We start from the raw sequence: 15,003 nt of genomic DNA on the forward strand, positions 1-15,003 counted from the left end.
CCGTGGGAAAACCAACATAGTGCGTTTTCGACCAGCATGGATCAAGACCAGCCTGCGCATCCACGTAGTCTGGTCAGGATTCATACTGTTCAATAACAGTTTGTCTAATTGCAGTTCAAAGTGAATGATATCAAATATATTTTTCAGTATTCCAGTTGGGACTACATTGAACATCCATTGTAATAATAACTTAAATAAGAGTAGCTTCGAGTGCATAAATAAAATTCATATTGAAAGCAAGTTTTCCCTAGTTTTCAGCTTCCGCCTCGCCACTATGCGTCGTTTATTAATCAGTTAAAAGGAACGAAAATAATATCACAAGTTTAGTATGATTTGGACTTACCAGTAGCTGTATCCGATAATATATTAAATTATGTCTGTTCTGTAACTCTTCTTGCACTAAATTTTAAGATTTTCGGGCAAATTCATGTACAACCCAACAAAAACTGTCATTGAACTAATAAATCACAACGGTATATTGCCTGGCGTGTAAACAAACAACCCATTTTCTCATTTAGTGCACATGCAGCATTCATTTTCTCCAGCTGTCCGATTCCAACTACACTTTCAGTGAAACATTATCCTAATCCGCCATACCCTTGTAAATTTTAACACAAAGAACGTTTCCTTGTACACACTTAAATAAAAAGAACATAATCACTTTACCCTTGCCATGAATTAAAATAAATCCAGTTTTTTGTTTCTAAAATGTCACGAAATTTCTTTCCTCCCGCCGACACTCATGAGAATACTACTGCTTATTCCGTACATCAGTGTACATGTGTAAACACAATAAATAGCATCACGAGAATCCCGGGCTAACGAAAGTCCAATATTGCGAAGGCGAGAAACCCGAGAAAAACGCAGTCGTGCATTATGAGAAAAACGTGCATAAAATAGTCATGAGGATCTACAGAGTATTTTATAATCATATAGCAACTGTTATTAAATGCGGTAAAATGAATAAAAACCGAATTATTTTAAAAATATTGTACGTCAATGGTTTATACGTAATTTTTTAATTGGTTATCTCATTAAAACAATGTTTTAAGTAAGATATAAGCCTCAAACGATCCACTATGTAAAATACTGGACGGTCCTCAGCGCTAACGCGCTTCGGACAGTCCAGTATTTTACATATTGGATCGTTTTCGTCTTATATCCTATACATAATCACATGATCCTATACCCCGAATTATTCGCACATCAAGGGTTGAGTGGTACAATTTGCCAAAAGATATGATCAAAATAAGGTATGTACCTTTTAAGGTATTGGACCCCTAATAGTAATGTTTAAAAAATGGCATTTGCTTGGTATATTCTGAAAGTTGGCAGTGTCTCGCACTGTGTTGCAATTTTTAAACAACTTTTACCGTGCCGTTTTTTATAAATTGTGTATAATTTACGGTATTTCCTCAAGCTCAAATAAAGACAAATTTCAAAGTGATGGCCACTGTCCGAAACATTTGCAGAGAATTCATTTTACTATTCATTTTGATAAAAGAAACATCAAACTATTGGTAAACAATAATAAAACACAAAATAAAAGTGTCAATATCGTTTTTTTCAAGGGTGCCTCAAGTAAACGGAGTTAATGAGACAGAATTCTAACTCCAACATTGAAAAATTAAGGTCGAGTCCTGTGGGACTGTTTTAAATTTTGCTCACTTCATTCAAAAATAACCTTGGGGCAGAAGTAAAACCTACCTACATGTCTTCCACAATATCTAATCTAAAGAGTAAAGGCAAAATAGAGAACTTTTACATGACAGTAAAGTTGGTAGGCAGTTGGTAGTTGGTAGTTGAACATTCGAATAACCAACTACTTACTAGTTGCCAGTTGGTTATTCAAAATGTATAAGCAAGTCTGATTACCTTTTAAAACATAATGATAACAAAATCATTTTAATCCATGTTTTGTTCTTTAATATTAATCTTCATTTCTTAAAATGCATTCAGCAGCCTCAAAAAGTCCTTGAGAGCCTTGCCAATTCGCGATATTTTTCAAAAAAGTTTTTTTTTTCGTCACAAATGGATAAATTTTTTTCCTAGACATTTTAATCTTTTTTTCATATAAATACTAAAACCTTTAAACATAAAGACATCTTGGGAAACACTAAGGAGACCCATTTGGCCAAATTTCCGTGCGAATAACCAACGCCTACGGGTGGGCATTGGTTATTCGCATTTTACATACAGTCGTTTTTGGGTAGAACATGAAAAAAAAATTTTTTTTAACCCCCTTGTTTTGTTTGTTTTTTAGTTAGTATTATTTTTTAAATGCATCAACAGTCTCAAAATGCACCAGGAGAGCCTTGCCAATAAAATAAAAAATTCTTTTTACATATATTTGCCTTTCGAAAAATTCCGACCAACGTATAGACCGTCTGAAACAATCAGGAGGGGCCTTTTGCCAATTCCGATATTTTCAAAAAAGTGGGTTTTTCAGACACATAGCATAAAAAAAATTTCAATTTTACATAATTTTTTCTTTCGTATTGATTTTCCGCCATTTTTAAACGATGGCCGCCTGGAAACACCAAGAAAGAGGCCAATTCGCGTGTGAAAACCCGCCACTGGTAGGCTTGGGGTTTTGGGCATTTACATACCGTCTATTTTTGGGGTCGAAAAGAAAAAATCAATCTAGTCCTTGTTTCGTTTTTTAATTTTTAATTTTATTCCTTTAAATCATTCAACAGTCTCAAATGCACCAGAGACCCATTTGCCAATTCGCGAAAATTTTCGGAAAAGCCGTTTTTTTTCAGACACAAAATGAAAAAATAACTCAAATTTCATATATTTTGTTCTTTCGTATCAATTCCGAACTTTCAGCGTATGGGTCAGTTTGGGGAAACACTCAGGAGAGCCTTGCCAATTCGCGTCCCAATAACCAACTCCCTACGTAGCGTTGGTTATTCGACATTTCTGACATCATTGTTTTGGTAAACAGAAAAATTTTCTTTAAAAACCCTTGTTTGTTGTTGTTTAATTTTATATTTATTCTTTTAAATAAATTCCAACATCTCAAACTGCACCGGGAGACCCGTTGAAAATTCGCATATGTTTCAAAAACCCTTTTTTTTTTCAAACACACATGAAAAAATAATTAAATTTACATATATTTTGTTCTTTTGTATCTTTACCCGACACTTTAAACGCATGGTCGTCGGGGAAAGAACAGGGACCCATTGCCATTCGCTGCAATAACCAACGCCCGGTAGGCATTTGGTTATTCAACATTTACAGAGAGTCATAGTTTTTGGTCGAAAAATAAAAAATATCATCTAGTCCTTTTTCTTTTTTTTAAAATTAATATTTATTCCTTTAAATGCTTTCAACATCAAAAAAATACACCGGGAGAGCCACTCCCAAATTCGCGAATTTTTTCAGAAAAGCCTTTTTCAGACACATATGAATAAAATAATTTAATTTTACATATTTTTTTGTTTTTTTTGTATAAAAACCCGATATTTTCAACGTAATCAGTTTTGGGAAAAAATCAGAGAGCCAGTTCCCAATTTCGCGTGCAAAACCAACTGCCAACTGGTAGCATTGGTTATAAACTTTTACAGACAGTCATATTTTTTGGTCAAAAAGAAAAAAAAATCATCAGTCCTTTTTCTTTTTTTAATGTTAATCTTTTTTCCTTTTAAAAATGCATTCAACAGCCCCAAAAATGCACAGGAGAGCCTTGCCAATTCGCGATATTTTTTCAGAAAAGCCGATTTTTCAGACACAAAATAAATAATTCAAATTTACATATATTTTGTTTTTTTTGTATCTTTACCCGACATTTTTCAACGATGGGTCCGTTTTGGAAAAAATCGGGAGAGCCTTTTCCCAAATTCCCCAAATAACAAACGCCACTGGAGGCATTGGTTATTAAACATTTTCAGACAGTCATAGTTTTTGGTCGAAAATAAAAAAAAAAAATCAGTCTAGTCTTTGTTTCGTTCTTTAATGTTAATATTTTTCCTTTAAAGCATTCAACATCTAAAAATCACCGGAGAGCCAGTTCCCAAAATTCGCGATATGTTTCAAAAAACCGATTTTCAACACAAAACGCATAAAAAAAATTTCAATTTTACATATATTTTGTTTTTTTCGTACGATTTCGGACATTTTAAACGTACGGTCCGTTTTGGGAAACATCAAGAGAGCCAGTTCCCAATTCGCGTCCAAAAACCCAAACGCCTACTGGTAGGCATTTGGTTATTCGTTTTTTACTGACATCATTGTTTGGTAGAACAAAAAAAAATTTCATTCAAAACCCTTGTTTTGTTTTTTGTTTTATGTAGTTTTTTATTTTTTTAAAAATGCATTCAACAGTCCAAAAATGCACCAGGAGAGCCAGTTGCAAATTCGCGATATGTTTCAAAAAAGCCGTTTTTCAACACATATAATAAAAAAATTCAATTTCCAAAAATTTTTGTTCTTCATATAATATCCGCATTTCCAACGAAGGGTCCCCTTGGGGAAACACCAGGAACCTTTTGCTAACGCGTCGAAAAACCAAACTGCCTACTGGTAGGCAGTGTTTTCGACTTTTTTAGTGAGAGTCTTTGTTTTGGGGAACATAATAAAAAATTCATTCTAACCCTTTTTTCGTTCTTTTAGTTAGTATTTTATTCTTTAAAACGCATTCAACAGTCTCAAATGTACCAGGAGCCATTTCCAATTCCCAAATTTTTTTCAAAAAGCCGTTTTTTCAGACACATATCATAAAATAATTAAATTTTTTACATATATTTTTGTTTTTTGTACGTTTTCCCGACATTTTCAACGTATGGGGTCTTGGAAAATCAAATTTTCCATTGCCAAATTTCGCGGGGGAAAACCAACTGCCTACTGGAGGCTTTGGGTTATTCGCATTTCAGACTCATTTTTTTTGGTAGAAAATGATAAAGAAGTCAGTCAGCCTTGTTTCTTTAATTTTAATATTTTTTCCTTAAAGCATTAAACATCAAAAATGCACCGGAGACCAGCTCCAATTCGCAAAATTTTCAAAAATTTTTTTTTCAACACATATAATGAAAAATTAAATTTTTAACATATATTTTGTTCTTTTGTAAAATCCCCCGATACTTAAACGAAAGGGTCGTCTTGAAACAATCAGGAGAGCCAGTTCCCATTCGGTGCAAATAAAAAACGCCACGGGAGCTTTGGGTTTTTAAACATTTACGACAGTCATAGTTTTGGGTCAAAAATAAAAAAAATCAATCTAGTCCTTTTTCGTTTTTTAATGTTAATATGTTCCTTTAAATCTCCAACAGCCCAAAAAATGCACCAGGAAGCCATTCCCAAATTCGCGATTTTTTCAGAAAGCCGTTTTTTCAGACACATTTGAAAAAAAAAATTAAAATTTTACATTTTTTTTGTTCTTTCGTATCAATATCCGCCCTTTTCAACGTATAGACCCGCGGGAAACAATCAGGAGAGCCTTCCAATTCGCGTGCATAACCAACTGCCTACGGGTGGGCCCGTTGGTTTCAAAAATTTACAGACATCATATTTTTGTCAAAAATGAAAAAAAAAATATCTAGCCTTTTTTTTTAAGTTAAAATGTTTCCCTTTTAAATGCGTTCAACAGCCAAAATCCCCAGGAACCCATTCCCAAATTTCCTTTTTTTTCAAAACCCCGATTTTTCAGACCATAAAATAAAAAAATTTCAAATTTACTATATTTTGTTTTTTCGTATAAATACCGACACTTAAACGTATAGGCATCTTGGAAACAATCGGAGAGCCAGCTCCCAATTTTCGCGTGCGAATAACCAACTCCCTACGGGTAGCAGTTTTTACTGCTTTTTTACTGAAATGATTTTTTTGGTAGAACAGAAAAATTTCTTTCTAACCCGGGTTTTTAATTTGTTTTATTTTAGTATTTTTTCTTTTAAATGCATTAAACAGTCTCAAAATGCACCAGGACCAGTTGCCAATTCCGATATTTTCAAAAAAAGCCTTTTTCAGACCCATAAATAAAATTTCAATTTTACAATCGAAGGTTGGTGCAAAACTGTTGTAAGTGTTATAAAAAAAGAACAGGATAAAAAGGGTTTTTGCGCCAAGCCCTCGTATATTTTTTTTTTTTGTATCATTACCCACATTTTCACGTATAGGTCGGGTTTTGGGAAAAAAACAGGAGAGCCAGTCCAAATTCGCGTGCAAAAAAACCAACTCCCTTGGGTGGGCATTGGTTTTTAAACTTTTTACAGACGCCATAGTTTTGCTCGAAAAAAAAAAAAAAATCTCTAGTTTTGTTTCTTTCTTAATTTTTAATATTTATTCCTTTAAATGCTTTAAACAGTCAAAAATACACCAGAAAGCCTTGCCAATTCGCGATATTTTCAAAAAAAGCCATTTTTCAACCATCGCAAAAAAAATTAAATTTTTACATATTTTTTTTCTTCGTATCGTTTTTGACATTTTTCAACGTATAGCCCGTTTTGGAAATTCAAGAACCCATTCCCAAATTTCGTGTTAAAAACAACTGCCTCGGGAGCATTTGTTTTTCGACATTTTACTGACAGTCATTGTTTTTGGGAGAACATAAAAAAAATTTATTCAAACCATTTTTTCGTTTTTTTATTTTATTTTTATTTTTTTTAAACGCATTCACGCTAAAATGCACCAAGAGCCAGTTCCCAAAATTCCCTATTTTCAGAAAAGCCCATTTTTCAGACCTTGCATAAAATAATTCAATTTACTATTTTTTGTTCTTTCGTAGTTTTCCCGACACTTTCAACGTATGGGTCCGTCTTGGGAAACACTAAAGGAGCCAGTTGCCAATTCCTGCGAATAACCAAAAACCCCTACTGGTAGGCTTTTTGGTTATTCGGCTTTTACAGACATCATTTTTTTTGGGGCGAAAATAAAAAAAAGTCAATCAGTCCTTTTTTGTTCTTTAATTTAAAAATTTTTTTCCTTTAAATGCTCAACTCTCAAAATGCCCAGAAGGGCCTTCCAATTCGCGATATATTTCAAAAAATCCTTTTTCAACACATAGCTAAAAATTCAATTTTACATATATTTTTGTTCTTTCATATAAAACTTTCAACGTATAGGTCAGTCTTGGAAATACTCAGAAAACCAGTTCCCAATTGGTGCGAATAACCAACTGGTGGGCATTTGGGTTATTAAACATTTTACAGACCAATTTAGGTCAAAAATGATAAATAATTCTCTTTTCTTGTTTCTTTTTTGTTCTTTAATTTTTTTTTATTCCTTTAATGCTTTAAAAAAAAAAAAACTAAAAAAAAACAATTCATTTACACCTAAAAGGGCATAAACAATCTACGCTACATTACCGTCAACTTTAAATCCCCCCTTTTAAAATGTCGCACTTTTGTGTTTTTATAACTGACTAAAGGTTGGGGTTTAGTTTAACAATTTTACTATTTCATTAAATGTATGCTAACTCAAATGTGAATTAAGCCGCAACAAGTAAAATGTTTTTTTTTCACGCCACAGCTCCCTAAGGTTTTCCAAAATGGAAGGTCAGATTTTTGATTGTAATACAAACTAAATGTTTAAATGGATATATCTAATAAATTTTGAATACTTCTATATTTTTTCGACCGAATAGTGTTTTTTTGAAAAATAAAAAAAAACCAACGCAACCATTAAATATATTCCCATGGCAGCAACCCCCCAAAAAATCCTGGGGGAAAACAAAGCTCAGGTCATTCAATAAAACCGCATAATGGGTTTTCAAAATTTTAAGCATAAACAGCGGGACAGGAATTTTGGGTCTAAATCGTTTGTGCAAAGGGGATATACCATGGGAATTTAAAAAATGTGCAATTCATAAGCTAACATCTGACTGGGTTAAAATCTAATTTCATTTCAGCGGTTCAAAGGCATTGTAAATTAAAAAGATTTTCAGTTAAAAGCCGACCAAACCTTGCCCAACCCACGAAAAATTTAAACCCTTTCCAATTGGGAAAAAATGTTAAAAAGGGAAAAAGACAAAAAAAAGGGTAAAAACAAAAAACTGGGCTTCCCGAAAATCCGAAAACAAACGTTATAAATTTGATCTCAATTGCAAATCCACAAAAATTAGACACAAAAGAAAAAGGTTTAAATTTTTTCATTGATTATTTAAAGAATCATGCTTTGTTTTATTAATATATTGTAAACAAATCAATCAACACTCTTTTTAACTCTTTTCATTTTTAACCTTAATTAAAAAGTTTAATTCACAAGTTTTTTTGGGTTTTTGCTTTTTATATTTCATAACTAAAAAAGTGAGTTTAGGTTTTCAATTCGTTTATAATAGTCTACTATATCAAATGAGCCCCGCCATGGAAAACCACATTGTGGGGAGCACAAGCGGATCCAACCCCCTTGCGCACCGCGCGTCTGGTCAGGGCCAGGTTCCTAACGGTTTTTTAATTTCAATAGACTTTAAGTGAAAACTACTTGGGTCCCACCCAAAATGTCAGAGCGCAGGCTGGGCTGGTCCACTGGTCGCAAACCACATGTTGGTTTTCTCATGGGCACTCATTAACAAGTTTTTTTTTTACACTTCCTTCTAATTTTTTCACACACTGTCCAGTGTAAATTTCCAAAGTTGACCACTGCCGAATCTTGTCCCGCTGGAGTTAATGTCCATTTTATTGACTTTGGGGGTAATATTAATACTGCACGCTTAGCAACAGGGCCCGATATATATGTGGGAAATGCACAAAACCCCTTTTTCCATTTAAAAAAGACATACTACTCTAATAATGAAAAATCCCCTACGCATAAACATAATGATTATAAATTTACAAATATCCCTTCATATAATTTAATAACGACTCTATTATACGGGATCGCAAGCTTCTATGAGGGTTAGGGCCGTTTTCTTTTTTTTTAAAAAAATACCGCTTTTTAAAAGAAGTACTTACTTTTTGAAGGGATTGAACGAACTCCATTGGGATTTTGAACGAACTCCATGTAAAGAAATATGTTTATATATAAGGATAAACCACTTAATATAAAAAAATTTGCACTTTAAAAAAGCCAAATACCCAACATTTCTTTGTTGCATAATAAAATTCGTTTCTTTTTATTTTTCTTTTTTTTGCTTTTATAAATAAAGTGAATAACGTGTTTTTTGATATTGTCAAACCCCAAAAAATGAATTTTCATCCGACCGATCAGTGGGGTCATTTAATTTTCAAACCCAAAAACTGTATTTTCACCCCCACCATGCAGTGAGGGGGGGTTTTTGATATTGTCAACCCAAAAAGGATTTTCAAACCCCAGCCACGTGAGGGGGTTATTGATATTTTCAACCCGAAAACGTATTTTCACCCTCACCGATGCTGAGGGGGTTTTTTGATATGCAAAACCCAAAACTGATTTTTTCCTCACCGATGCAGGGGTGTTTTTGTATTGTCAACCCGAAAAATTTTATTTTACCCTCACCGAGCGTGAAGGGGTTTTTTTGATTTGTCAACCAAAAACTGTATTTTCACCCGACCCATCGTAGGGGGTTTTGATATTTTCAACCCAAAACTGTATTTTTAACCCCGACCGATGCAAAAGGTTTATTGATATTGCAACCCGAAAACTGTATTTAAAACCGGCCCTAAACAAAAAACACCACTCCATTAATTTAAATAATATGGGGCTTTAAAATTTAATCCATTTTCTAGCAAAGAATTTTTTTTTAGCTATTTAAAGCTCGTCATCCCTAGGAAAAAGACAAATTTAAATTTGGGTAGTAATAAATTTTAACAATATTATTGTTTTTAATTTGAATGCCATTTATGTACTTTCTCTTAAAATCGCCAATTAACGTTTTTTAAATTATTTCCCATTCAATTAAAAAAGGGAAAAATATTAAAAAATTTCCCGTTCCTTACCTCGCGCATAATCAATCATGTAATAAAACCCATGCTTTAGTTTTTTTTTCCCCTGCCAGGCTTGCACTTTTTTTTAAGGCGAACTTTCATACATAAAACTACTTCTTCCATACATCTTCGTTATTAAATATAAGACTACATTTGTACAAGGGGAAAATCCATAAAAATAAAGCTGATAAAAACCCAACAATTTGGATTTTTTTTTTCGTTCCCGCGCAATCCATTAAAAAATTAACCCTCTTTTGGCCCTACTCTTGGCGAAAAACAAAGATTTTACACCGTAACATAATCGTTTTGGTGGGTTTGGGGGATTTAAGCTTAAAAGGGGGAAATTTTTCCCCTCCCTTCGCTAGGCATTCCATTTATATTGCATCGTTTTAACAAAGGAAGGTACCCCAGCAAAACGTCACAGAAACATTTCCTTGATAACCAAAATAAAAAAGATTTAGACCCCCCCTTCCCCCAACAAAAAAAAAATCCCCATGCAAAAATTTTTTTCTTCAACATAAAGTATTGCCACATTATAACAATGTTTTAAAGCTCTTAATCTACCCCAAAATTATCAAAATTATTAATTCTTTGTCTGGCATTTGTACACATTTTTTGACCAATAAAAAATAAAATTAAAAAAAGCAATTTTTCAAAGGGTGCAAACAAAAATGCATTTCCACCATTATTTAATCTTTTTTTTGCAGTTTATTTGGTAAAAAAATCGAAAAATACATTCAAATAGTACAAAATTATTTCAGATAATAAATAGTATCAAATACAGTGCTTTAAAAGAAAAACAAAACGCTAGATGTATATTTAATATAATAATAAAAAACTTACCTTTTTTGCGCAAAACCCCAAAAACATTCTAGCTGTAACTACGTGTTAATCAAAAACATCCGATACAAAAAATCACAATATCTAATTGGACGTCCTTTTCCCCCCCCTAACTCACAGGGGGCGAATTTTAAATGCAAAGGGATAAGTTAATTGTTTTAAAAGTAGGCATACCCCTAATTATTTTTTATAGTTGCAGTTTTAAAATTCAAAATTTTAAAAAGTTTAATTTTAAGCTAATTTAATTTTCATTAACGAAGCCAATAACCAACTGCGCACGGCGAATTGGGAATGGGCCCCTTGGTGAAAATTTTGATTTGAAAAAAAAAAAAAAATAATAAAATTAAAAAAAATTATTTTAGTTTTTTGAGTGTAAAAAAAAAAAAATTTTTTTTTGAAAAAAGTTTCGAATTGGCAACTGGCTCCCTCCAGCCTTCGAAAACATGAACATAATTTTTTTAAAAAAAAAATACTTTAAAGACGAATTTTTTTCATTTTAAATAAAAATGGACTTTTTTGAAAAAGTCGATTTACTAACTTTTTTACCCTGGCCTTTGGAATTTACAACGAATTTGGGACTGACAAACCATGGTGTTCCCTAACTTCTACTTTTGAAATATTTTTATACTGAAAGAAAAAAAAATATTTAAATTTATGAATTTTTTATGCACTGTCGAAAAACGGGTTTTTTGAAACATACGCGAATGGCAAAGGGGTTTTACTGGTGAAAATTTTTAACTGTTGAAACATTAAAAGAATAAATACAACATAAAAAAACAAAAAAAGGGTTTTTTTTTTAAATGATTTTTTATCATTTTAAAACCCAAAAAAATACTGTCAGAAAATGTCGAAAACTGCCTACCAGTAGGCATTGGTTTTCGCACCGAATTGGCAACGGGTCTCCTGAGTGTTCCGACGGGCCTTACGTTAAAATGCGGAATCGATACGAAAAAACAAAAAATATTAAAAAGAAATTTTTTTATTTATATGTTGAAAAAAGGGCTTTTTTTGAAACATACGCGATTTGGGAACTGACTCTCCGGGGCATTTTGAGACTTTTTAATGCATTTTTAAAAGGAAAAAAAAAAACATTAAGAAAAAAACAAAAAGAAAAATTATTTTCATTTTTCGACCAAACACAGACTGTCTGAAAAATGTCGAATAACCCAAAGCCCCCCAGGCAGTTTGGGTTTTTCGCACGCAATTGGCAACTGGGTCTCCTATGTTTTCAAACGACCCAACTTGAAATGTCAGATATTATACGAAAGAACAAAAAATTGTAAAATTGATAAAATTTAATTTTTTTATCATATTTGTCTGAAAAAACGGCTTTTTTTAAAACAATCGCGAATTGGCAACGGCTCCCTGGGGAATTTTTAGCTGTTAAAAGCATTTAAGAAAAAAAAACTAAAATAAAAGAACAAAAACCCGGGGTTTGAATGATTTTTTTAAACATGTTTTTTACCAAAACAATGACTGTCTGTATAATGTCGAATAACCAAGCCTACCAGTAGCATTGGTTATTCGCATGCGAATTGGGAACTGGCTCCCAGTGTTTCCAAACTGCCTATATTTTTAAATGCGATATTGTACGAAAAAAAAAAATATGTAAAATTTATTTTTTTTTCTTTGGGGCGAAAATCGGCTTTTTTGAAAAATATCGCGAAATTGGGAAAATGGGTGCCTGGGGCGTTTTTGCGACTGTTGAATCATTTTAAAGAATAATACTAACATAAAAAAAACAAAACAAGGGTTAAAATGAATTTTTTATCATGTTCTACCAAAAAATGACTGTCAGTAAAAGTCGAATAACCAACTGCCTACCAGTAGGGGTTGGTTGTTCGCACCGAATTGGGGAACTGGGTCCCTGAGTGTTTCCAAGACTGACCTATACTTGGGGTTCTGATATTTAATGAAAAAACAAAAAATTTTGTAAATTTAATATTTTTTTTGCATTTTTTAAAAAACGACTTTTTTTGAAAAATATCGCGAATTGGAACGGCTCCCTGGTCTTTTTGAACTGTTGAATGCATTTAAAGGGAAAAATATTTCATTAAAGAACAAACAAGGACTAATTGATTTTTTTTATCATTTTTTTGACAAAAAATTTGCGCGTAAAATGTCAATAACCAACGCCCCAGTAGGGATTGGTTATTCGCACGCGAATTGGGAACTGGGTCCCTGATTGTTTCGAAACTGACCCATAGTTGAAAGTGTCGGTATTGATTTTAAAAGAACGAAAAATAGTAAATTGAATTATTTTTTTTAAATGTGTCTGAAAAAACGGCTTTTCCCCGAAACATATCGCGAATTTTCCAACTCTCTCCTGGTGCTTTTTGGGCTGCTGAAGCATTTTAAAGGGAAAAAATATTATCATTAAAGAAAAAACCAGGTAAAAAAATTTTTTCAGTTCTACCCAAAAAACTGACTTTTGTAAAAATTTGAATAACCAAATGCCTACCAGTGGGATTGTTATTTACACGCGAAAAAGGCAACTGGCTCTCCTGAGGTTTTCCAAACTGATCTTTTCGTTTAAGGTCGATATTGAATGAAAGACCCTATAAAATGTCATAATTAATATTTTTTTTTTTTGTGACTGAAAAAAAAAAGCTTTCTGAAACATTCCGAATTGGCAAATGCCTCAAGACTTTTTTTAGACTGCTGAAAGCTTTTAAGAAAAAAATTAATTTAAAGAACAAACATGGATAAAAATGGTTTTTTTATCATTAGTTTCAAAGGGGAAACAAATTTTATACATTTTTATAACCAACTGCAAATAGTCGTAGTTTGGGGTTTTTCGAATGTTCAATACCAACTACCAACTGCCTACCAAATTTACTGTCATCTTTTCCGCTTAAATAAGAAAAATTTTAAAAATGTCTAACTCTGACCCCATCGTTTCCCGAGGTAAATTCACTTTTAAAAAAGGAAAAAATCGCTTTTCAAATGAAAAATTTCCCCTTTTTTTTACAAAAAATAATAAAAAGTAGAAAAAGAAACTTACAAAAAAGAAAAAAAAGAAAAAAAAAAACAATTTTATCAAAGAAGGTTTATGGTAGGAATTGAATACTCTTCAAAAGGAGATACTCTATTACGGGTCTAATACCTTAACTAATGCTTATCAATGCGCGATTCCGATTATCATACTCAAGCATACAATGAGACTTAATAGGTTGAAAACGATAGAGCCATAATTCTTACTACCTACGATAAATCGGCAATCACTCTGCATATCAGATCATACTTTTAGGATGCCTGTAAAGTTCTAACATATAAATCAAAACATCGTGTTTTCGCGGTTTCGTCTTCGCGGTTGAGATGGTGAAAATGCGAAAACACGATACAAGATCGCGAAAACATGATGCGAAAATATCGCGTTTTCGTGCTATTAATATCGTGTTTTCGCGTTTACGCCCTACTCACCGCGAAGGCGAAAACACGATGGGAGATCCTGGGCGAAAACGCAAAAACACGATATTAATAGCGCGAAAACTATAGGCAGCGTGTTTTCACTTTATCGCATCGTGATTTCGCTTCATCACATCGTATTTTCGCGTCAATGCATCGAGTTTTCGCGATTTCGCCCTTTGGACGACAGCGCGAAACCACGATGGCCCTAACAGAACACCGCTAGTGTTTGATATGACGTCGAATAATAAAATGCCGTCTATTTGCTGGTTTATCTACCGAAAAGTGTCAGAAATGCAGTTATTAAAATTGCACAGGAATATTCGAACTCCTTTATAAAGCGTCATAATTTTGTCAAAAAGTAATAAAAGTAAATAACGCGCGGGAGACTGTTCTTTACCTATACTGCAATATAGATAAAGTAATACCTTTAAAAAAAGTTATTCGGCGTTGTTGAGTGTTTATATATATCCTCACCAACGCCAAATAACTATTTTTAAAGATATTACTTGTTTCAAACAGTTATAAAAGTTAGGACAGCAGTTTAATTTTTAACCAACTGTATCGTAAACGAATGCATCTAATCATATTCTTCATAATACATACTGGTTCAATAGACGAATTCAAGATGTTATGCCAGTATTTGTCCAACAGTCTATTTCAAAGTTATTATAGCAGTGCTTCTAATACACTACTTTAAAGATCTTATACCGGTGCTGGTCGAATAGACTGATTTCAAGATGTTAAATTAGTGCTTGTCAAAATGACTACTTCAAGATATTATACCAGTGCGTGTTGAATTAACTACGTTCAAGATATAATATCAGTGCTGGTCTAATAGACGTCTTTCAAGATGTTATACCAGTGCTGGTTCAATAGACGTCTTTCATGATGTTATACCAGGACTGGTCCA

This window comes from Mercenaria mercenaria, chromosome 5 (genome assembly GCF_021730395.1).
Source record: "Mercenaria mercenaria strain notata chromosome 5, MADL_Memer_1, whole genome shotgun sequence".
Lineage (NCBI taxonomy): Eukaryota > Metazoa > Mollusca > Bivalvia > Venerida > Veneridae > Mercenaria > Mercenaria mercenaria.